The 26557-nt window shown below is 42.9% G+C and overlaps 1 pseudogene; it reads right to left on the reverse strand.

Annotated features, from left to right (window-relative positions):
• Positions 1-18898: 18898 nt before the first annotated feature.
• On the reverse strand, positions 18899-19016 carry LOC124723406 (annotated as a pseudogene).
• Between the last annotated feature and the right edge of the window lie 7541 nt (positions 19017-26557).

Raw genomic sequence — 26557 nt, forward strand, 5'->3', positions numbered from 1 at the left:
GAGCGGTCAGCCGGCACGGTAACTCAGCGTGTTCGGTCAGAGGGTTAGCTGCCCTCTGTAATAAAAACACTGAGTTAATGGATCAATGACGAACTGAAACGGGTGTCTTGCGACGTCCGCCCCGAGCAAATACAACGATCAAAAACGAACGAAATGAGATCAATAATAAAAAAAAACCGGCCTATAGCGCTGCAGGCATGGACTGTGCGGTTGATCTCGGCGGAGCTTCGAGACCTCCCTCAGGCATGGGTGAGTGTGTTTGTCCTTAGGACAATTTAGGTTAAGTAGTGTGTTAACTTAGGGACTGATGACCTTAGCAGCTAAGTCCCACAAGATTTCACACACACAGGAACATTTTTTTTATTACATTTTCACGCAATTTGGGTGCATAGATCCGGAGAAATCAATACCCAGAACAACCACCTCTGGCCGTAATAACGGCCTTGATACGCCTGGGAATTGAGTCAGAGTTTGGATGGTGTGTACAGGTACAGCTGCCCATGCAGCTTCAACACGATACCACAGTTCATCAAGAGTAGTGACTGGCATATTGTGACGGGTCAGTTGCTCGGCCACCACTGACCTGACGTTTTCAATAGGTGAGACATCTGGAGAATGTGCTGGCCAGGGCAGCAGTCGAACATTTTATGTATCCAGAAAGGCCCGTACAGGACCTGCAACTTGCGGTCGTGCATTATCCTGCTGAAATGTAGGGTTTCGGCAGGGATCGAATGAAGGGTAGAGCCACGGGTCGAAACACATATGAAATGTAACGTCCACTGTTCAAAGTGCCGTCAATGCGAATAACAGGTGATCGAGACGTGTAACCAATGGCACCCCATACTATCACGCCAGGTGACACGCCAGTATGGCGATGACGAATACACGCTTCCAATGTGCGTTCACCGCGATGTCGCCAAACACGAAAGCGACCATCATGATGCTGTAAACAGAATCTGGATTCATCCGAAAAAATGACCTTTTGCCATTCGTGCACCCAGGTTCGTCGTTGAGTACACCATCGCAGGCGCTCCTGTCTGATGCATCGTCATGGGTAACGGTAGCCATGGTCTCGGAGCCGATAGTCTATGCTGCTGCAAACGTCATCGAACTGTTCGTGCAGATGGTTGTTGTCTTGCAAACGTCCCCATCTGTTGACTCAGGGACCGAGACGTGGCTGCACGGTCCGTTACAGCCATGCGGATAAGATGCCTGTCATCTCGACTGCTAGTGATACAAGGCCGTTGGGATCCAGCATGGCGTTCCGTATTACCCTCATGAACCCACCGATTCCATATTCTTCTAACAGTCATTGGATCTCGACCAAAGCGAGCAGCAATGTCTCGATAGGATAAACTGCAATCGCAATAGGCAACAATCCGACCTTTATCAAAGTCGGAAACGTGATGGTACGCATTTCTCCTCCTTACACGAGGACACAACGTTTCACCAGGCAACACCGATCAACTGCTGTTTGTGTATGAGAAATCGGTTGGAAACTTTCCTCATGTCAGCACGTTGTAGGTGTCGCCACCGGCGCCAGCCTTGTGTGAATGCTCTGAAAAGCCAATCATTTTCATATCTCAGCATCTTCTTCCTGTCGGTTAAATTTCGCGTCTGTAGCACGTCATCTTCGCGGTGTAGCAATTTTAATGGTCAGTAGTGTATAAAGGGCTTACGATGTGCTTGGTGCACAATACGGCGATCTACTCTTGTGGTGGTTGGACGTGGTCGACCGGAACCTTCAGGATGAGTATGCCTGCCCTTTCATTCCCATTCAGTCCTACAGTCCCTGGCCAAATTATTAGACACACTGCACATTTTTAATGTTATCTGTAATAATTACGTGTTGAGTACTGTATTTAATGCGATTAATCGGAAAATTTATGATAGTTATTCAGGACGCTTACTACCTTGTTGAATTTTGTATCTGTTGTTGCTACATGGCATTGGATTGTTGACTAATTGTAGGTATCAATGTGCAGAAAACAGCGTACAGGAAAGAACCTGTTCTGTGGCGTTCTCACGTGTAACTAGTGTAATACTTTGTTCGCTTTGATTATCAATTTCGTAATATCGACATCACAATTGATTGTTTAACAGCCAAGTATTACTAATTGTGACCTTTAAAAATGGGTAAAAGAGGTGACATTTCACCACATAAAAAAGTTGATAAAATGTCAACTGGATGAGGCTAATGTGAATGCATCTGAATGCACTGTTCGCAGAAAGTTGAAGGATATTGATATCAAGGCCTGTCGACCCACTAGAAAAGTTAACAGCCACAACAAAAGCAAAGCGTCTGCAGTGGTGTAAACAATGGTGTAATCAGTATGTGGATTTCCGGAGATCGATAATTTAACTTTAAAGTTATTATTTACGATATGATATAATCTATGTACATTTATTCATAGTATATTAATTATGTTTCTTAATTTTTACAAGTATGCTTCAGTGGTGAAAGCACGTTTGAAATATTAACTAAAAAATCTCTGCCGTCGAACAGGAGAAAAATTTCATCCCGACTGCATTATTCAGAATGAGCTCTGAATGAGCATTTTTCCCTAAACAGGATTAGTTGCTCATCAACCGTTAGATGGCTGCAGAGTTTTGACAGTGATAAGTAAAAGAATCTCATACTTCTCTTCCCTTGTATGTGCCAGCTTGTCATGCATTTTTCTGAAGGCGAGTATTTCCAACATCGTGCTATATAAAACATCAAAGAGCATAAAGAGTTCGAAAACTATTATGAGATAAAGAATCGTGAAAAACTGATGTTTTGATACAGGAATCATTGCTCGACAGCATGCTGAAAGGCTCCTTCGGAGAATTCAGGGCACCCATTACAAGCAGCACTCCAACAAACGAATACATATCTTCAACAGCAAACATATTGGGATATACTTCTTCATTATTTCTTAGTTTCCATACCTCTGTATTTCTTTGCGCACCGAGTATTTTTCGAATGATTCAAGTTTGTGTAATTTGTAATTCAATACTAAACATTCACTTGAATAGAGACATTCTGGTTTTACTGCTGTGTTGTAGTGCTGTATTTTCAAATTTTTAGGCAGAAACCATTTGTTGCAAATGTTCTCTATTTTACGTACTCTTTCGTCTACAGCGAATTTTCTAAGCCATTTTCTTGAATCATTTTCCCTAAATATTTAAATTTATCAACTCTTTTTATCTGTCCAATATCTATTTCTGGAGCACCTTTGTGTTTATTATAAATTTTGTTTCTTCTACAGAAATTCTTAAACCTGTTTTGTTGACTATTTCTTCTAAGAGATTTATTTGTATTTCTGAATTTGTTAGGTTTTCAAAAAGAATGGCAAAATCATCTGTAAATGCTAGACAATGGATTTCAGTACCTTTGTTCTTAGTTACCAGTCTTACTGATGGTAACTTTTGTTCTTTTAGTTTTTGTTTCCATCCTCTTATTATTTTCTCTAGGACACAATTGAAGAGAAATGGAGACAGGCCGTCACCTTGCCTTACACCTGCTTTTACTTCGAATGCTTTAGATACTTCACCCCAAAATTTTTGTTTTGGTGTCTATGAATGTTTTCTGAATAAAGTTTGCTAGTTTACATTTAATGCCAAATTTTCGGATCACTTTATCTAGTGTTTCCGTATCAACTGAATCAAATGTCTTTTTAAAATCTATAAATGTTACAACTATGTCTTTAGCGTTTGTGAGACTTTGATGGAGTATGGACTTTAGGTTGAAAATCTGTTCTGAGCAAAATCTGTTCTTTCTAAATCCACTCTGTTATTCTACCACATGGCTATCATGGTTGTTTCTACCTTGTTTAGTATTATTGTGAAAAATATTTTATATACCTCTGTAGTTGTTTACATCATGCTTATCACCCTTATTGTGCAAAGGATGGATAAGAGCCATTTACAGTTTTCTGGAATCTTTGCAGTTTCCCATGTTTCTCCAAACATGATCTGAAGGTTAGTTATAATTTTTGCTTGAGACCATTTTATAAGTCCAGCTGTAATACAGTCTTCTCCTCTGGGTTTGTTGTTTTTCAGGGTATTTATCGATTTTTTAATTTCTTCAGCTGTAGGCGGTGGATCTGCTTCTATGTTTTCATGAAGATCTGGAAATTCTAGCTTACAGTTCAGTTCTTCACAGTTCAAGAGTTGTTCAAAGTAATTTCTTAGAAGTTCACAGTTCTGGTATTGTTTAGGCCTATTTTACTATTTTCATCTCTGAAGCAAATACCTGGAGCTTGGTAGCTGTTTAGATAATTTTTAAACATCTGATAGAAACTCCGGGAGTTATTTTTAACAAAACTGTTTTGTATGGTCAGAAGCTGTGACTTTTCAAAGAGTTTAGCACTCTTTATTATTCTTGCTGTTTCTTTCCTTTGCATTTTAAATTCATCAAAGTGCTCTGTTTTCCCAAAACAATTCCATAGCTTCATTTTAATTTTAATCAGGTAATGATCAGAGTTAAATTTCCTGTTTTATGTTACTTTTACATTCATGATTTCTTGAATATTGCTTTGAGAAATAGCCACGTGATCTAATGGGGAGTCCCCTAGTATTACATTTGGCTTTAAGGCACTTAAACTGTTTATCACACTGTTTGTTTTCTTCGCAATTTTTTGAAGGAAGTTGACGTTAACTTCAACTAAAAAGTTTTAAAAAGATTAATTAGTCTTGTACATTTTTTTCGTTCTTTCATGGCCTGGATATTCTCCTACTGTTCTCGAAAAAATTTTTCCCTCCCTATTTGTGCATTAGAATCCCCTAGTAGTATCACAACGCTTTATTTTGGAATTTTGATATTTCGTCTTTCAAAAGTTCTCAAAATCCTTCCACTTTGCCCGGATTTTTCTTATTGTCATCATTAATTGAGGCATGGAAATTAACAAAGGTATACTGTTAATTTTTGCATTTTACTTTGAGAAGAGAGAGTATTCTGAATTGGATTTGAATTTTTATGAATATAGAAGGCGGTACCAAGTACTGCCATATCTTTTATAATTTTTTTTGAAGGTTTACCTTTGAAAATTATTTGATGTTTATTTTCTGTAACGTTTTCGTCCATAAATCTTGCTTCTTGTCGTACCAAAATTTGTATTTCAGGCGTACGTAAGAGAATTTCTAGTTCTTTCCGATTACGGATTTTTGTAATGAGTTTATATTCAAGGTGCCTGCAAAGAATTTCCTTTTGAACTTGAGTTTTGAAGGATACCAAGGATGCTTCGACTCATCCTTACTGCGGATGTTGGGACTCTCCAGAACCCAAGGTTCTGATGCACTGCGTAAAGCAATGGTGGAATCCTCTTTCGAGTAAGCACCTGCGGCAGCGCTTACTTTTAGCGAACTTTCCATTCTGCAACTGAAATTGTACATTGTACATGGTAGGAAATAGATTTCTGGATAATATCGGAATGTCAGTCCCGAATGATTATTTTTGATGATTTTCTCCATTAGGTTTTTCCGCTCCCTCTGGCTATGGAAGCTAGGATTTCTGTTCCTCCTTCGAGACCGTTGACCGGGTTTCGTCCGTAACCCTAGGCAGGGTGCTACAATACGGAGCCAGATCGACTCAGGCTTTTTACGAGGTGCTACTCGTCTCCTTCTTCCTTCCTCATCACTTGCGAGATGAGACTCCGGGCTTGAGACAGGCAGTGGCGGAGCTTTTTCTTCCTTCTTTTTTTGACTGTTGGCTCTTAGTTTGTTTTGCGTGTTCTGTGTTATTCGCTACGTTATTTCATTCGAGTCACATCTCTAAAGTGCGTCTCAAGTGTCAGTCTGCAAGTGTTGAGACGCTCTTCCGCTTCGACCATCTGAGCAAGCTCCCCAGTCAGAACCCAATTTCTATATGTCAGCGTTATGTCTGCGTCCTATACTCGACGACTTCCAATTATGAGTGCTGAACTAAAGGGGTAAATTAATAAAGGAGTAAATTTTTCGTTTACCCTAACTGCTGGAGAGCAACATATAAGCAGGGATGAGTGAAAGTATCGATGTATCAGAATATCGACATTTCCATAATAATATCGATGTATGTAGCCAACTTATAGATAATCGATATGTCAATTAATTGATATTAAATACTGAGTGTCGAAAGTGATATATTTTATTGTCTGTATTTTCTTGAGTCGTAGGCACTATAGTTCTCACCGGCAGATTTCTTGCCCATTCCAGCTACTAGATTTGAGCTTGAATGTGTCTGCACTGCATATCCATGACAGTTGGTTACTTCTATGTGTCATTTCTACCACTGCAAATGATAGGTACGAGGTACAAACGAACACGTTTTCTGACAGCATTGTAAGAGAACTGTGGAAATTACCACGCCCTGCTCCCAAGTATGAGGCAGTTTGCGCACTCTACTTATCCCGTGAGTGCCTGGATCAAGAAAAGATAGACACACTGTAAAAGTAACGTAGCCTCAGCAGAAAATTCACACACGTTACTGCACTGGAATTCAACGGAAAATGGAATTCTGTTGTTTGAAATGTTTATGGTAAGTGAAATATTTCATGAGCATAGCACATATCAGAAGTGTTTCACTCCCCCTTCTGTCGCGTAGGGATGGGCCGAAAATATCGATACATAGTAGGTCGATATTTTTGTCTCGATAGTAATGGTATCTTTTTTAGTATGTATCGATATTTTAAAAATTGCTCATCCTTACATCAAAGACTATGCTATTGCGTTAGTAACTTAAGGAGCAAATAAACCCAACATTTATTCGCAAGTAGTAGTATGAGTGGAGTTAGAGAGTAAGATGTGATCTTGGGTTTCTGCGTGTTAAATATCGAATTCTATGGATTACCTGGACTACGAAGAATATATGGAGATGGAGAAAGAGGTAGACACCCCAAGAATGAGGGTTTTAATGGAGGGAACAGATCCATTGGTGATGTACAGCGACAATGATATCAAAGAGTTGTTTGAGTTTCATAAGGAATCTTTTGAGTCACTGCATGGTATGCTGGAGTCGTTACTGCAGCATGATTATGACAGGAACCTTACTTTGTCTCCTAGGCTGCAACATCTTTATGACTGAGAATCTTTCGCACTGGTACTTGTCAAATCGTAATAGGGGATCTCATCAACATCCACCGTACTACGGTGGGAAGAGCCTTTAACAGTGTGATAAACAGTTTAAGTGCCTTAAAGCCACTGTATGTGTCCATGACTCAGAACTAAGAAAATATGATGAGGATGATAAGGTCCCATACTCCGAGGAGCGTAGGGGACGATGCGGGAAACCCGCACCGCCGTCCTAGGCAAGGTCCTAGCGGAGGTGGTTTTCCGTTGCCTTCCTCCGGGGAAGCGAGAACGCTACCGCAAGACCACGAGCTGCGGACCAAGGAAATATATCGAGGAACAAATGGTGGATTCCCGAATGTCATAGGGGCCGCAGATTATGTACGTATACCGATAGTTTGTCCTCCTGGAGCACAAGCAGAATAAAACAGAAATCGCAAGATTTTCTTTTCTATCAGTACCCAAACCATCTGTGATGTTAATATGAAGGTTTTCGAACGTGGTACGCCATCGGCCGGTTTCCACACGTGATGCACACATTTAGGAGTATAGTAGAGTTGCTACAGAATTTGGAAATGGATAGTATGATGAGTTACTTGTTGGAGGTAGTGGATATGCTATCGCCAGCCATTTTATAGCTCCTGTATTTCGGCCCCACACAGGAGCCGAAAAGCGCTACAATAGAGCTCATATTGCTACCAGATGTGTAATTGAGCGTACATTCGATGTATGGAAGAAATGTTTCCAAATTCTCACTAAAACAATACGATATAAACAAAACAAGTGTGGGAATGTCACGGTGGCTGCTGCAGTTTTGCACATCTTCGAAAAAGAAGTTTAGGATATGTTTCACCCTGATGCTATGGAGGTGAATCACATCGACCAGTATGTATTTTTTTTTCCTGATTTTGTTCATTTTCGTTCGTTGCATCTGCTTGTGGCGGACGTCGCAAGACACCCGATTCCGTTCGTTGTTGATCCATTACCTCAGTTTTTTTATTACAGAAGGCAGATAACCCTCTGACCGAACACGCTGAGTTACCGTGCCGGCTAATCAGGTGTAGTCTGTAGTGTAGGAGCGAGCTCCACGTGGGATCTGAACTCGGACCCCACGGGGGTTCCCGGCATGCGCCACATGCCAGGGCAGAGGTGGAGGCTAGGGTTCGGAAGCCTGAAAATTCCAGCGCCGGCCGGGGATGGGCGCTGTAACGTTCCAGACCCCTTACCACTAGACCATCGAGGACACCTAGCCAGAAACGATACTGCAGGCCGAACTGTCAGAAGGTCTATCATATTTATTTATTTTAATTAAAATTTAATTTTCTAGTAAAATGACGTGTTAATGTAATGACTTTTCCTCCTTAAATGAATATGTGTCACTGGATCGTTGCCGCTGCTGTGAAATGTGACCCATTTTATTTATGTATAATATTGTAATTTGGTTTCTCTCTCTTTTTACTTTCTCTCTCTCTGTCTCTCTTACTTTTTGTTTTGCAATTAGGGAATCAACATTTTCATTTTATTTCTTACTTCAGTACATAAAGTTATAAAATAACAATGTTTTCATTATTTCTAAGAAAAATAAGATGTCTAGTTTTATAATTTTGCTAATAAAAATAAATTTTAGAATGTGGCAATTAGAAAAATTAAATGTACTGCTGCTGAAATAATGAACACAAATATTATATCTTGTGGAAAGCAAAAACATAGTAGGCCTCACCACTGGAAAAAATATCAAGCAAATAAAATATGTGTTATGCTATAAAACATATTCCTATTTCTATACAAAAACCTAAATTTCTCGAACACATAGCCGGAAGAACCGGAACTTGAAGTTTGCTCCATTTCGCTCTTGAACTTATTCATAACCCCTATTTTGAGGTTACGCTCTTCTTCCATGATTTCTCTTTGTCTCTCAATTAATAACAGTTTTCAGTTATATTCCTCTGGCACTAAATGCATTTTTATCGAATGAAACTCGCCTGCTTTTTCGAACAACTCCCTGTTCTTCTCTAGAGCTTTGTGTTCTCTGACTCTTTTCAAGGGCGCGTCTGCTGATAAAGCTCCCACCAGAGAACGTAATCCGCGGATCACGACTATAGGGTAATCACCTTCAGCATCTATTTACTATTAAAATCAGTCTTGATCACGATTTATTTATTAAGGTGACCGGTTTCGACCACTGCTGTGGTCATCTTCGGACCATTGAGTAGGAACCTCTTTCTGCTGGAGAATCACTACAGTAGTGATTCTCCAGCAGAAAGAGGTTCCTACTCAATGGTCTGAAGATGACCACAGCACTAGTCGAAACCGGTCACCTTAATAAATAAATCGTTATCAAGACTGACTTTAATAGTAAATATTTGTAACAGATTGATCACTGTCACTCCCATAATGAATTCAAAAGTAATAAACCTTCAGCATCGATGTTGCTTGAAAGGACCACATTATCTTCTATTGTGTCGTTCCCGTTAACTCCAGTTTCCTCCTTAAAATTTTGTGGGACCATACCAAAAAACATTTGGCTTATTCGTCTATCTTCGTCTCAGCGACTTCACTGCCAGTTTGGAATTGTCCTCAACTAAATTTGGCTTTTATTTCCCTTGCTTTCGCTTTCACGTCTTTCCAAATTACTTAATTCTGCTGTTGTGATCTCTGTGTAAGAGCTTTTGCATTTATTAACCGTGCATTTTTTTTCCCAAGCATCATTCTTCCGTTTTAGCATGTAGACATTATGTCTTTTTTTTTTTTTTTTTTTTTTTTAAGATTCAATAGTAGGTACATACTTTTTCATTATTTCAGCAGACTCCTCTTTTCCACTTTCTGATATGTGTTTCGAACATTTTTTTTCACCCTAAATTGTCCTTGGCTACCCCCACGTTGCTGTTAGCCCGTATCTCAAGCGGATAAAAAAAAATGTATATGATGCGTAAGATGCCTCTTAAGTTAACACGTGTCACTCATCAATAATAGACGGTGGTAGCTACAAATGGTGGGGTTAAGGACTGAACGGTAGATTCACAAACTAATAACGTGTTTATTTTTCATAATAGACCGATCTTATTATTAATACAAGAGCACTTAGCTTCTTTAAATTTTGATAACCCTTTATAGCATAAATTACGCTGACTCGATATTATGAGCTTTCCAACTGTTATTAAAAGAGTATATTACTACGGAATTAGTTTATTAAAGTAGTCCAGACTAAAGAAATAAGAGTTACTGCAAGAGTACTTTGTATTAGTTTGGTGCTTGCCTCCCTAACTCTTGTATCAACCGAGATTTTGAGGAAAATACGTTTATTTGCGAGTAAATGGAATAGTGCTCTTTTTCAACGGTATTCAGCATTTCTTGCAAAACTCAATTCAGTTTTACTACGCTTGTTAATGATGGCGTTGAAATTTTTCACAAAAGTATCTAAGAGGCAAGGCGGCCGGAACAACTGCGGCGATGTAAACACCGGCAAGAGAGGCTCTTACACCAGGCTGCGTCGTCATATGCAGCATAAAGATACGCCGAGACTGCGAAGATAAACCGTGTTTCCTCTTGGTTTGTCGCTTCGTGACACCAGCAACTTTATATCTCGTCCGTAGGTCGTTTAGAAAGCACACTGAGTTCTGCAATCAGTAAAATGGGTACTCTTTTGGACATCTCGCTGAAACGAACATTACGCCACTAGAACTCCCATTTGAATACAATACGATATTGCAGTGCCTGTGCTGTTGAGAAGAGCGATGCAATGTTCTTTCAGTCATGCTTCGAAAGAGAAATGCATCGTTCTTTTTAACAGCATAGGCACCGCAATATGGTATTTACCCGCCTGTATCAGGCAGCGACTTTCAATTAAAATGTCCTCCTCTGTACGGGAATTACATAATGTGTGTACGAGTACAGGCTGTGACGCAGGAACGACGACATTTGAAAGTTTGCCTCTGGCAGTGAGGCGTGTCTGGAGAGCCAAAGCTGCTGGCACGGTAGCTCATTGTGTGCGGGCAAAAGGCTGGCTGCCCTCTGTAATAAAATTAAAAAAGAGTTTGAGTGAAAGAATCAACGATGAACTTGGACGTGTGTCATGTGACGTCCGACCCTATCAAACACAATGAACAGTCACGAATAAATAAAAAAAAAAAAAAAAAAAACAAAAAAAGCGGTTAAGGCGACCGCTCGCGTAAAGCGGGAAATCTGGGTTCGGGTCCCGGTCTGGCATAAATTTTCATCGTCGTTCCCTTATACAGCTGATGGTCATTCGTATTCGCAACTGCGTATACATTTCATGCAGCTGCATACAGCCAATTACGTACAGCATGTTGCATTAACCCCTAACACTTTGAATGTTCCTAGCTGTTTCACTGAAATTGATAGGAAATTGACTACAGTTGATTTGTACACGATTGATTTAAATGCAGCAGCAACCTGACAGAAAAATAATAGTCTTCTTAAAAAATTACAACTAGTTGCTGCAGCTTTCTGGGAAACAACTAAATGGCACGAACGAAAAAATGGCTGACATCGAAATAAGTGTCCAAGGAATAGAAAAGCAACTGAAATCACTCAACAGAGGAAAGTCCACTGGACCTGACGGGATACCAATTCGATTCTACACAGAGTACGCGAAAGAACTTGCTCCCCTTCCAACAGCCGTGGTCCGCAAGTCTCTAGAGGAACGGAAGGTTCCAAATGATTAGAAAATAGCACAGGTAGTCCCAGTTTTCAAGAAGGGTCCTCGAGCAGATACGCAAAACTATAGGCCTATATCTCTGACATCGATCTGTTGTAGGATTTTAGAACATGTATTTTGCTCGCGTATCATGTCATTTCTGGAAACCCAGAATCTTCTCTATAGGAATCAACATGGATTCCGGAAACAGCGATCGTGTGAGACCCAATTCGCTTTATTTGTTCATGAGACCCAGAAAATATTAGATACAGGCTCCCAGGTAGATGCCATTTTCCTTGACTTCCGGAAAGCGTTCGATGTAGTTCCGCACTGTCGCCTGATAAACAAAGTAAGAGCCTACGGAATATCTGACCAGTTGTGAGGCTGGATTGAAGAGTTTTTAGCAAACAGAACACAGCATGTTGTTCTCAATGGAGAGACGTCTACAGACGTTAAAGTAACTTCTGGTGTGCCACAGGGGAGTGTTACGGGACCATTGCTTTTCACGATATATATAAATGACATAGTAGATAGTGTCGGAAGTTCCATGCGGCTTTTCGCGGATGATGCTGTAGTATACAGAGAAGTTGCAGCATTAGAAAATTGCAGCGAAATGCAGGAAGATCTGCAGCGGATAGGCAGTTGGTGCAGGGAGTGGCAACTGACCCTTAACATAGACAAATGTAATGTATTGCGAAAGAAGGATCCTTTATTGTATGATTATATGATAGCGGAACAAACACTGGTAGCAGCTACTTCTGTAAAATATCTGGGAGTATGCGTACGGAACGATTTGAAGTGGAATGATCATATAATATTAATTGTTGGTAAGGCGGGTGCCAGGTTGAGATTCATTGGGAGAGTTCTTAGAAAATGTAGTCCATCAACAAAGGAAGTGGCTTACAAAACACTCGCTCGACCTATACTTGAGTATTGCTCATCAGTGTGGGATCCGTACCAGGTCGTGTTGACAGAGGAGATAGAGAAGATCCAAAGAAGAGCGGCGCGTTTCGTCACAGGGGTATTTGGTGAGAGTGATATCGTTACGGAGATATTTAGCAAACTCAAGTGGCAGACTCTGCAAGAGAGGCGCTCTGCATCGCGGTGTAGCTTGCTGTCCAGGTTTCGAGACTGTGCGTTTCTGGATGAGGTATCGAACATATTGCTTTCCCCCACTTATACCTCCCGAGGAGATCACGAATGTAAAATTAGAGGGATTCGAGCGCGCACAGAGGCTTTCCGGCAGTCGTTCTTCCCGCGAACCATACACGACTGGAACAGGAAAGGGAGGTAATGACAGTGGCATGTTAAGTGTCCTCCACCACACACCGTTGGGTGGCTTGCGGAGTATAAATGTAGATGTAGATGAAGAAACTATGTTCGTAACTCCGGGGGGAAAAGTAACGGTTCTTATGGTAACCCACCTAAATGTTCCAACGTAAAATGAACATCGTTTCAAGAGCCATCGAATGCCGTAAGAGAAGTATACTGTTCCACTAAAAGAAATTGTTCTAGCTTCAATATGTCATTTGATAAAAGTGTTAATACAATTGAACAAATAACAACATGACGTGTGCCACAGTCATACACAGTCATCTGCCGCAAATCTCGTGGGCTACGCACGCTGTATGCAGAGTGGAGAAAGTCGGAGCAGAGCGAAATTTTCCACATAACCATAGGTCGGAAATATTTGACGAGGGCAATTATCTGCTAACACGTTTTGTATGCTCGATATACCATGTGCCTAACATCATCTAATATCAGCCAATCTAAAAATGCCTGAATCAGGCGAAACGCGTCATTGGTAAAAAAAAATAATAATTACAACGCTGCAACGAAAACCGTTTCTTCCTTCGTCGTATGTTACTGGTTGCTGCACCCACCCCTCTACGTGTTGGAAAAAGTTTTGTGAAAAAAGAAATCTACAATTAATAAACAAATGTAACTTTTTACGAACAAGAGATGACTTTTTTGACACTGCATTTACATAACTAGTAGCAAATCCCTAATTAAGTTTTTCTTACTTAACATGATTACTTACAACCTTTTTTTTCCAAAACAAGATCTCAAGTTAGCGAATTTGATATTCCATTTGTCCATTTCCCACTCTTCATTTGGCTATAAAAATTATCTGGCAATAATACATTATGTAATATCTAGGGAGTCCGGTTTTCGCTCCGCTCAAACGTTTAACCAAAGAGTCATGCAAAATTTAAGTTCCGTTTCCTATTGCAGCATTGTCTTAATTTACACTATTAACCAACTGTACTTGGTGGCAGGAAAGAATAACAACATTTTAAAACAAGTAACCCTCCGATTTCATTATTAATGATACTACACCTTACAGTATCACATGTCGACTATTTTACTGCAGTGCAGCTTATTACCTTCACAGATTAATGGCTTTAAGGTACTTTTAGCGTAGTTGGTTTAATAGCCAAGCTTTGCCCAGTAAACACAGCGGAAAATTTGCAAAAAAAGGAAGATTAGGTTTAACGTCCCGTCGACATCGAGGTCATTAGAGACGGAAGAAAATTCGTGTCTAACATAACCAGCGCGGACAGGAATTCAAAAGCTATCTAGCTTTGACTGTTCAGCCGGCCGAAGTGGCCGTGCGGTTAAAGGCGCTGCAGTCTGGAACCGCAAGACCGCTACGGTCGCAGGTTCGAATCCTGCCTCGGGCATGGATGTTTGTGATGTCCTTAGGTTAGTTAGGTTTAACTAGTTCTAAGTTCTAGGGGACTAATGACCTCAGCAGTTGAGTCCCATAGTACTCAGAGCCATTTGAACCATTTTGACTGTTCAGCAGAAACCACTCTTTGCAGCAAATTTAATTAGTAACTGCGCTCTTTAACACAGCAGGTGTTAGCTGGGACAAGTTAATGTAAATGTACTCACTTCTGCACGCTCGACACTGATTGGCCGTACCTCGACAATGACGCGTTTCCGACATACTGACCGAGCGAGGTGGCGCAGTGGTTAGCACACTGGACTCGCATTCGGGAGGACGACGGTTCAATCCCGTCTCCGGCCATCCTGATTTAGGTTTTCCGTGATTTCCCTAAATCGTTTCAGGCGAATGCCGAGATGGTTCCTTTGAAAGGGCACGGCCGATTTCCTTCCCAGTCCTTCCCTAACCCGAGTTTGCGCTCCGTCTCTAGTGACCTCGTTGTCGACGGGGCGTTAAACACTAACCACCACCACCACCACCGACGTACTGTTATTTAGAGGATTTTCGTCATTTCATCGCCAGGTACTCTGCTGTGACATTATCACCAGGTTGATTTTCTGCACACTAACGTCAGAATCTCTGTGAGTTGCTCGTGAATTTATGTTGCATATAAAAAGGTCACAACGCCATGAAATGTAGGGAGGCCTGCGGAGGATCGACTTCTCGTGCTGGAAATGGCAGCTGACACTCAGCATTAACGTATGTAGCGTATAGCCCGTAAATAGGGAGAGAGATACATTGCTCTTTAATTACACGGTTGGTGATCAGTCACTGGAAACAATCACATCGGGTAAATACGGTGTGCGCCCAGACCGATTTGAAGTGACGCGACAACATGAGATGAGTAATCACCGACTCTTAATTACCATCTCGAGGGGATAATTAAAACTTTAACACCACTCATCGTACGTACTCCATTTTGTTAATGGGTCGCGCCATTTTCATTTGGTTCCTCTAGCGACGTGCTGTGCTACTGTGGCGTGGAGATTTCAATGTGTACCAGGGCTGTAGACATGTACCTGCAAACAAACAGAGAAAAATTACGTAACTTTTTTTCTTGAGATATTAATGAAAAGTACGAGCGTTGGAACTTAAATAGTTGCAACTATTTATTCACAACCGATACAAAAGAGTTACATGTTTGCACCTGTTACTGTCCTTCAAAGTAGTTTCCAGCGTTGTGTAGAACCCGTTGCCAGCGATGTGGAAGGCGTAATATACCGTTAGCAGAGCCTGTTCTGTTGATGGTGCGAACGGAGCGGTCTAAAGTTATGGCGAGTCTCGTGTACCACTGTGATGGTGTTATCCTAACGCATTACGTTCCTTCACGGCAGACCGTCAGTGCACAGTATTACTGTTCGTTTTTGGAGCATCACCTGCGACAGGCTTTGCGAAGAAAACCGGCGACACTTTCTGCGCAACCCACCCATCATTTTGCACGACATTGCGCGGGCGCATACAGCGCAAGCTGTAGCTGCTCTGTTCGGTCGATGGGACTGGGAAGTTCTGCACTATCCACCATACTCCCCGGACTTAAGTCCTTGTGACTTTTATCTGATTCCGAAGATGAAGGAATCACTTCGTGACATTCGCTTCAGAACTGTTCCAGAGATTCGACAGGCAGTGGACCGCTCCATTCGCATCAATAGAACAGGCTCTGCTACCGGTGTACTACGCCTTCTACATCGCTGGCAACGGGGTCTACACAACGCTGGTGGCCACTTTGAAGGACAGTAACAGGTGCAAACATGTAACTCCGCCGGTCGTTGTGGTTGAGCGGTTCTAGGCGCTTCAGTCTGGAACCGCGTTGCTGCTACGGTTGCAGGATCGAATCCTGCCTCGGCCATGAATGTGTGTGATGTCCTTAGGTTAGTTAGGTTTAAGTAGTTCTAAGTCTAGGGGACTGATGACCTCAGATTTTAAGTCCCATAGTGCTTAGAGCCATTTGAACCATGTAACTCTTTTGTATCGGTTGTGAATAAATAGTTGCCACTATTTAAGTTCCAACCCTCGTATATAACGACCTTTTGCAGCGCGGATCGCTGCGAGATGTGCAGGAAGAGAGTCAGGGAGCTACTGGAAGATATCGGCAGGGATGTGGAACCATACCGACTCCAGTGCCTTGGCCATTGATGCTAGGTTTCTTGGTTGAGGATCCGTGGCGTAAACAGCCCGATCGAGGACGTCCCATAGATTCTCGACCGGGTTTAGTTCCCGGGCGTTTGTTAGCCAGGGAAGTACGGTAAACTCATCCTGTTGCTCTTCAAACTACGCTCGTACACCGCAACGCCCTGCTGGTAGACGCCATTGTGCTGAGAAAAAAACAAACTGCAGATAGGGGTGGACATGATCCCTCAAGGATAGATGCATACTTGTGTTGATCCGCTGTGCCCTCCAGACCGACGAGATTGTTACGAAATCGTTCCCCATACCACAACGCTCTCTCCTCCGGCCTGGACCCTTCCGGCGATGGTTGCAGAGGGCTTGCTTTTAGAAGTTCTACGTCGATGGAGCATAAAACGCGATTCATCTGAAAAGGCCACCTTTTGCCACTCTGTGGACGTCCAGTTACGCTTCTGACGTACAAATTGCAGCCTTCGTCGTCGATGAACAGCAGTCAGCACGGGTGCACAAACCAGGCACCAGCTGCAGAGGCCCATACACAGCCATTTACGTTGAACGGTCGTTGAGGAGACACTGTTGGTTGCTCCTTGGTTCATCAGGGCGGTAGGGTTGCTCAACAGTTGCACATCTGTTAGCCTGTACAGACGTCTGCAGCCGTCGGTCACCCTTGTCATCTGTGGCCTGTTGTGCACCACAGTTCCCTCCGCGCCGGTTTTTGATGTCCCCACTTTGCTATGCGCAGTATACGAGGTGCATTCAAGTTCTAAGGCCTCCGATTTTCTTTCTAATTAACTACTCACCCGAAATCGATGAAACTGGCGTACTTCTCGACGTAATCGCCCTGCAGACGTACACATTTTTCACAACGCTGACGCCATGATTCCATGGCAGCGGCGAAGGCTTCTTTAGGAGTCTGTTTTGACCACTGGAAAATCGCTGAGGCAATAGCAGCACGGCTGGTGAATGTGCGGCCACGGAGAATGTCTTTCATTGTTGGAAAAAGCCAAAAGTCACTAGGAGCCAGGTCAGGTGAGTAGGGAGCATGAGGAATCACTTCAAAGTTGTTACTACGAAGAAACTGTTGCGTAATGTTAGCTCGATGTGCGGGTGCGTTGTCTTGGTGAAACAGCACACGCGCAGCCCTTCCCAGACGTTTTTGTTGCAGTGCAGGAAGGAATTTGTTCTTCAAAACATTTTCGTAGGATGCACCTGTTACCGTAGTGCGCTTTGGAACGCAATGGGTAAGGATTACGCCCTCGCTGTCCCAGAACATGGACACCATCATTTTTTCAGCACTGGCAGTTACCCGAAATTTTTTTGGTGGTGGTGAATCTGTGTGCTTCCATTGAGCTGACTGGCGCTTTGTTTCTGGATTGAAAAATGGCATCCACGTCTCATCCATTGTCACAACCAACGAAAAGAAAGTCCCATTCATGCTGTCGTTGCACGTCAACATTGCTTGGCAACATGCCACACGGGCTTGTGGTCGTCCGTCAGCATTCGTGGCACCCACCTGGATGACACTTTTCGCATTTTCAGGTCGTCATGCAGGATTGTGTGCACAGAACCCACAGAAATGCCAACTCTGGAGGCGATCTGTTCAACAGTCATTCGGCGATCCCCCAAAACAATTCTCTCCACTTTCTCGATGATGTCGTCAGACCGGCTTGTGCGAGCCCGAGGTTGTTTCGGTTTGTTGTCACACGATGTTCTGCCTTCATTAAATTGTCGCTCCCACGAACGCACTATCGACACATCCATAACTCCATCACGACATGTCTCCTTCAACTGTCGATGAATTTCAATTTGTTTCACACCACGCAAATTCAGAAAACGAATGATTGCATGCTGTTCAAGTAAGGAAAACGTCGCCATTTTAAGTATTTAAAACAGTTCTCATTCTCGCCGCTGGCGGTAACATTCCATCTGCCGTACGGTGCTGCCATCTCTGGGACGTATTGACAATGAACGCAGCCTCATTTTAAAACAATGCGCATGTTTCCATCTCTTTCCAGTCTGGAGAAAAAAAATCGGAGGCCTTAGAACTTGAATGCACCTCGTATTTTAACCACGGCGCCACGCAAACAGTTTACAGACTTATCCGTTTCGGAAATGCTTCCAGCTTTGGCCTACTATCATGCCCAGTTGGACGTCAGATAAGTACTCCGTCTTCAGGCCAGAAGTGGCCCATCGGGACCATCCAACCGCCGTGTCATCCTCAGCTGAGGACGCGGATCGAGGGAGATGTGGTCAGGACACCGGTCTCCCGGTCGTTATGATGGTTTTCTTTGACCGAAGCCGCTATTGTTCAGTCGAGTAGCTCCTCAATTGGCATCACGAGGCTGTGTGCGCACCGAAAATGGCAACAGCGCATGGTCGCCCGGATGCTCACCCATCCAAGTGCCGGCCACGCCCGACAGCGCTTAACTTCGGTGATCTGGCGGGAACCGGTGTATCCACTGCGGCAAGGCCGTTGCCGGATTTGGTACCGCGCGCCGCGGAATCTGAATCCGCGTCAGACGATATGGACGTCGAAGACACCTAGAGGTTTCTGCACCATCGCGCCATAAGCTGTGGCGGCGCGCGCCTCCTGGCCCGCTTTTAGTGTGAGGGCGCCACAGTGGAACACGTGGTCCCTGCGGCCAATAGCGGCGCCCTCGATCATGGATTTAAGCGCCTGCCTCTCGCTCAGCCAGTCAATCTAATCTTGCGTACGTCTCTGGACATATCGCCTCGCCTTAGAAAGCGTATTTACTTTCGTGTTCAGTTTACGATTGGACGTGGTTGTCTAGTTAGGTTTTCTCCTGACTCTGTTGTTTCGTCTTTGTTGTTGTTTGTTTCGTCCTTCGTTGGTCGTGTCCGTGCTCTTCCGTTTGTGTTGTCGTTCGCGGGCCGCGGGTCCCGCCGCGCTTTCCGTCACGTCAACCCCGCGACCGTTCCGGTCGCAGTTACAACACCGGACGTCAGATACATGGCTCCATTTTCGCATTGCGACAACGACTGCACTGTCGTCCGCGTCCCCTCACACGCTTTATATGTCCACCAATTCTAGTGCTGCCCCTGCGGCCGTGAGTGTGTATTGCAAAATGGTTCAAATGGCTCTGAGCACTATGGGACTTAACTTCTGAGGTCATGAGCCCCATAGAACTTAGAACTACTTCAACCTAACTAACCTAAGGACATCACACACATCCATGCCCGAGGAAGGATTCGAACCTGCGACCGTAGCGGTCGCGCGGTTCCAGACTGTAGCGCCTAGAACCGCACGGCCACCCTGGCCGGTTGTGTATTGCATGTTGAAGTCGAACATAGGCGGTGGTCGCATAAATGACTGGATCGTGTGGCTGTACGAATAGCTGATGGCAGATGCTAAAAGTAAAGCTATCGACTCTATGCAGGGCCATATTTGGGATCTATAAATTCGTAGGCAGAGACTGCTGCGGGTCCTACCAGGGAAACTTCTATGGTAACTAGTACTAAAAAATAGCATTTTACAGAAATTTTCGAGTTAGCCCGTTCATTGCCATTTTTTTCAGAATGAAAGACCTTAATGTATGTTTATTTTAATTAATGTCGCAGTCAAAATGAACAAAATGGAAAATGTATTTCCAGCTGTTTCCTTTTCCAACGCGGAAGAGATGGCACATAGGGGATCATCTGTAATTAGCTCTGCGCAAAAACTACAAGACGTACAGAAAGTAGAGAAACAATAGTGGATGGAGTATCTCTCCAAGTTTTGAACTCACGTCACAGGTGGTCAATATGGGCACCGTTTGTGGCGTGGGAAACACCAATACATGGGTGCAATTCATTCGCACGATATGTCCTGCTAGATGCAACAGCACTCGTCTTGTCAATCTGTTCTTTGTATTTTATACCTGCAGGCGTCAAATAATTCAATGCCGCAATATGGAGCGGAGAAGAGGGCTAACAATGAAACTTGAAGACAGCGAAACATAAAGCCGATTGTTCTAATTATAAGAATTCTGCAAAGCATTAGCAGAGTTCTCTTTACCATTTGGACACTGATACATAGCTGTAGCTTGCAGAAAATTACCACATGTCCTCTGACGACCTATCTTGGAACACATACGGCCTAGTTGTAATGGAAGGTTAAAAGTAATAACACATTACTTAAGGTTTATTAATGAATTGTATAAGCTTCTACTACTTGTGTATAATTTAATGAATTAATGAGAATAAAAAATGAAAAGAATTAGAATCAATAACGTATTGAACATACTCTGTCAAAGTCACAATGAACAACTATATTTATTAAAATAGAAGCAAAAAGCTGAGATTAAGGTTCATGTAACAATTAATGTTTCAGTATTAAATATAAAAGTAACATACTGTATCTATAAGCATAATTTTTTTTTGGCAAAAGTAAGACAATAAGAGGAATGTTGGAACAGCTCACAGGAGTGCTCTCGAAAAACTTGTACATCAGTCCTAGAACGTGAAAAATTATTTCTTCGATGTACAGGAACTAACCTATCAGTGTATCCGAAAAATCCCAAAGCGTGCAATGTTTGTGGCTCCAATGACATTCCGGAATCACGGAGAACGAAATGGATGATCGGTTAAAAAAAGAGTTCTACCGCGGAAGCAATATTTTGTTTTTTACGTCTACCTCATACAGATTTCGTAGTCACTGTAACTAAAGGGGCGCTGAATGAATTGTACAGATTCTGGGAAACCTCTCAGGTAACGTGAGGACAACACTTTGTAAGGAGTCCAATATTTATTTCTAAAAAAAAAACCATGGCATTCATAGTTAAAAAGTACACCAAGACATAAAAGTTCAATAATAAGAACGCGAAGTGGACCCAGTTGTTATCCTGCACATCTCTACTTCTACATACTGCGAAGATCACACTTCAGAAGCGGGAGATGTAAATCACCTACTACTCCGCTGTTCCCCTTACACCAGTCAGCAGGGAAAATTCATAAAGGCAATCGTTAACTGGGAACTCCCCTACTCACATGTGCCACCAGCCTTGTCCGACAGCCAGAAACTTATGCCCACATGACAAGACATAAGGGTTTGGCAAAAATATTGAACCACCACTAGAATTACACACTTGAACATAAACGCGATGCTACACGACCGTGCAGGTTGCGCTATTGTGTTTGACCAGGAATGGCACCTGTGCAATGTTCTAAATACGTTGCAAGTGTCAGTAATAGTCAGAACAATGTTGTGTTTAGTTGTGAGTGTATTATGTCGGAGCTACACAACTGGCCATTAAAACTGCTACACCAAGAAGAAATGCAGATGATAAACGGGTATTCATTGAACAAATATATTATACTAGAACTGACATGTGATTACATTTTCACGCAATTTGGGTGCATAGATCCTGAGAAATAAGTACCCAGAACAACCACCTCTGGCCGTAATAACGGCCTTGATACGCCCGGGCATTGAGTCAAACAGAGCTTGGATGGCATGTACAGGTACAGCTGCCCATGCAGCTTCAACACGATACCACAGTTCATCATGAGTAGTTACTGGCATATTGTGACGAGCCGGTTGCTCAGCCACCATTGACCAGACGTTTTCAATTGGTGAAAGATCTGGAGAATGTGCTGGCCAGGGCAGCAGTCGAACATTTTCTGTATCTAGAAAGGCCCGTGCAGGACCTGCAACATGCGGTCGTGCATTATCCTGCTGAAATTTAGGGTTTCACCAGGATCGAATGAAGGGTAGAGCCACGGGTCGTAACACATCTGAAATGTAACGTCCACTGAGTGCCGTCAATGCGAACAAGAGGTGACCGAGACGTGTAACCAATGGCACCCCATACTATCACGCCGGGTGGTACGCCAGTATGACGATGACGAATACACGCTTCCAATGTGCGTTCACCACGATGTCGCCAAACACGGATGCGACCATTATGATGCTGTAAACAGAACCTGGATTCAAACCGAAAAAATGACGTATTGCCATTCGTGCACCCAGGTTCGTCATTGAGTATACCATCGCAGGCGCTCCTGTCTGTGATGCAGCGTCAAGGGTAACCGCAGACATGGTCTCCGAGCTGATAGTCCATGCTGCTGCAAACGTCGTCGAACTGTTCGTGCAGAGGGTTGTTGTCTTGCAAACGTCCCCATCTGTTGACTCAGGGACCGAGACGTGGCTGCACGATCCGTTACAGCCATACGGATAAGATGCCTGTCATCTCGACTGCTAGTGATACGAGGCCGTTGGGATCCAGCACGACGTTCCGTATTACCCTCCTGAACCCACCGATTCCATATTCTGCTAACAGTCATTGGATCTCGACCAAAGCGAGCAGCAATGTCTCGATACGATAAACCGCAATGGCGATAGGCTACAATCCGACCTTTATCAAAGTCGGAAACGTGATGGTACGCATTTCTCCTCCTTACACGAGGCATCACAACAACGTTTCACTAGGCAATGCCGGTCAACTGCTGTTTGTGTATGAGAAATCGGTTGGAAACTTTCCTCATGTCAGCACGTTGTAGGTGTCGCCACCGGCGCCAACCTTGTGTGAATTCTCTGAAAACCTAATTATTTGCATATCACAGCATCTTCTTCCTGTCGGTTAAATTTCGCGTCTGTAGCACGTCATCTTCGTGGTGTAGCAATTTTAATGGCCAGTAGCGTAAGTGAATTCAAACGTGGGCAAATCGTTGGCGCTCGGATTGTGGGTGCTACCGTAACCAATGTCGCTGAAGTAAATGGTGCTTCAAGAGGCACTGGAGCAAAGATTTATACCGCATGCAGGCAAAACGAAAAAAAAAAAAAACATGATCCGCTAGGTCACAAGGCGGACGAAAAGTGTATATTATGTGATCGTGGTAGACGGTCACTGAAGAGGATTGTGACGAAAAATAAGGGAGCGACTGCTGTAAAAGTCAGTACAGAACTAAATGTCACACTCGCGAACCCTGTCAGCACCAAATCAACGCCAAGGAAGCTTATGAACAGGGACTTTCAGGGCGAACTGGAATTCCAAAACCACTGCCCGTAACAGGAAAATGTGATGCCGAAGCCATAAAACGTTGACTATGGAACAATGGGAGAAGTAATTTGGCCGGATGAGTCTTGTTTCACACTGTTTCCAAACTCTGACCGAGTTTACGTCCCAACAGTGAAACACGTCAGGTGTTCGGTGAAGATTTGGGCTGTCGTATTGTGGTATTCCACTCTCTGCAAAGTCGCATTACTGCTAAGGATTATGTGGCCATTTTGACTGATAAGGTGAGTCCCATGGTATGGTATTTTTTCCCCAATGGTAATGCCACGTCCAAGTACGACAAGACCCCTGTACATACAGCTCGTATCGTCCAGGGCTGGAAAAAGAGCATGAGGACAAATTGTCGCATCTCCCTTGACCCCCACAGTCACCAAAACTCTTTATTATTATGCTTTTATACTCTACTTTGGGAAGATGGATGTGTGATCGTATCCACCTCCATCATCATTACCCGAACTTGCCAGTGATTTGCAAGAATAATTGTGTAAGATACCCTTGAAAATCATACAGGAACTGTCATATCGATTCCGAGACGACTGGAAGTTGTTTTCTGTGCCATCAGTTTTCCTACACCGTATTACGGATGGTAATGTGTTGAGATTTTGGTGTATTCATATTTTTGTTCAACCCCTTTACCTTCGTGTGACAGACATTCATCTCTAAATTCTAAGATGTGAGGACACCGGACTACAGCAAATGCATTTAGTGATTGACTCCAAATGTGCAAACCAGTAACTAATACCAGAAGAAGAAGCAGTTTGCATACATTTTAGCAACTGCTTGTTTGCCCACAGTGTTAATCTTATGTCCTATTAGCTATTTATTTGGTATTATGAACCCCATAAAACTTACTACAAGTAAACATGATCGCCAATATAACAAATGAATATACAACTGTAAACATAATACGTAAAATTGTAATTGACTAAATAGTTGGGCAGATAGAGTTCAAATAAATGCACTTAAATACAACGTATGGGTCATTTCGTGGAGCAGTTATATGACCGTCCATAGCGGAAGCTCGCAGAAGGATGCAACGAGGCAGACACAGATTATTGTAAGTGCGTATGTGTGAAGTTCGAAGAGAAGACTGGAATGTCACACACTGTATTATACTTTTATATAAAAGACTGTATCTTGTTGTCCATTTCGGTGAATTTCTCCAAATTCCGGAAACGAATTCGCCAAGGCTGCTAACTCGCGTGTGTCCATTGTGGGGCTGCCTCGAGTAATGGCGAAAGCCTCCGGTAACTGTTGCTCAGCGTGTGCCCTCCCACGCAACGACCTCGGAGAGGACGACCGAACTGTTACGCAACTGAAGTTGGCCGTTTGCGGTAGCTCCATAATCCCCCGCGTGGCAGTTCTACTCATTAATGCGCGTAGTAGTTCGCTGCATGTCCGCACGAGGGCAGGAGTTTACACGGCTGTCTTTGTGTGCCATACCGGAGAGCTGCAGGGTTCGGTGTAGCGAGATAGTCACGTAGGGAGAGGCTCTGTTCCGTGGAACTCGTTAGTTAACGGGCCAGCCAGTACCGCGATCGCATTATCCGAAGCCAAGCCAAAAGGCCACTGTAGAGGATCATTGCCGTTATCACTTGTCTTGCAGTAATTTCAATGCAGGGCTGCGAGGGTGCTAGTATTGGTTGACATAGCAACCGCCGGGGATGGGGGACAGTATTGATACGTACTGCTTGAGAACATTATTGACACTGTGGAAATGGAAGCGAACGTGACATATGCTCTTATTCAGTGTTGTGTACAGTCGTAAATTATTCAGTAAAATATAAAACTGAAAGTTGTTTTTTCATCAGTTCTTTCAGCAGATTCTGCAGCTATATGATATACTTGAGAGAACATACCATGATAAAACTATTCCACCTGAAATGCAAGATGTATGAGTCAGTCGAAATACTCTCATGCTTCAAGAAGAATGTAAAGAATTGAGTTCCATAGAAGGCAGTTGCCAACAGATATGGATATTCCAGAATAATAAGTCTAATAAGTCATGGGTGTAAATACTGCTGCAAATTACTTACAGAATAATGGAAAGATTGATAGAATTTGACCTTGGGAAAGATAAGTGAACCAACGATTTATCACAGGAGATACACCGTAGAAAGGCACACGTTCGTTTGAAGCATTTTCAGATTTAGAAACAGCTTTTGACACTGTTGAGAGTAATACATTCTTTGAAATTCTGAAGCTAGCAGTGATAAAATATGGGGCGCGAAAGATTTTTTACGACTTTGACAGAAACCAGACTGCAGTTATAACAGATGAAGGACATAACAAGGAAGCAGTAACTGAGAAGGGAGTGAGAGAGGGTTGCAGCTTATCCCCCATTTTATTTAATCTCTACGTTGAGCAAGTACCAGGTGGTTATAATAACAGTGCAGCTACTCACGGAGGTCCAGTGTAACCATGTTACATATATTACGAAGCTTGATACATTAGCTAATACGTTAATGTGGAACCGATTTATCCTGGGAAAAAAATAGTTTCAATTGCGGCCATCATATGTAAACCTGGAACTGGCGCTGTACACTGCTCGTAGGATGTTATGAAATCCACACTGTCCTTTAACAAAACGTGAGTGAAAATATGGCTGCCTTCTTACAGTCTTTTAAACTGTAAAAATGTTAACGCAGATTTATTACAGCTAATACTTTGGTGTGGTAAATAATTGATTATAATTATTTCCTTTTATTGAAGTTACATTATTGTGAAGGTATGTTATTGGACATCACAGCAAAAACAATATATGAACATGATCTCTTTTAGTCTCAGAGGTTGAAACTTTAGCGTTTGTATGTATGCATATTTATTAGTAGCATACTGATATGTTAAATTTAATTGCATCAAGCATATGTAGTTATAACTTTCTCTGTAATGGCGCCTATGTGTAAATAGCATAATCGAAATTTGTGGGCTAGCTGCTGTGGCCGAGCGGTTCTAGGCCCTTCAGTCTGGAACCGTGAGACCGCTACGGTCGCAGGTTCGAATCCT

Source organism: Schistocerca piceifrons, chromosome X (genome assembly GCF_021461385.2).
Source record: "Schistocerca piceifrons isolate TAMUIC-IGC-003096 chromosome X, iqSchPice1.1, whole genome shotgun sequence".
Classification (NCBI taxonomy): domain Eukaryota; kingdom Metazoa; phylum Arthropoda; class Insecta; order Orthoptera; family Acrididae; genus Schistocerca; species Schistocerca piceifrons.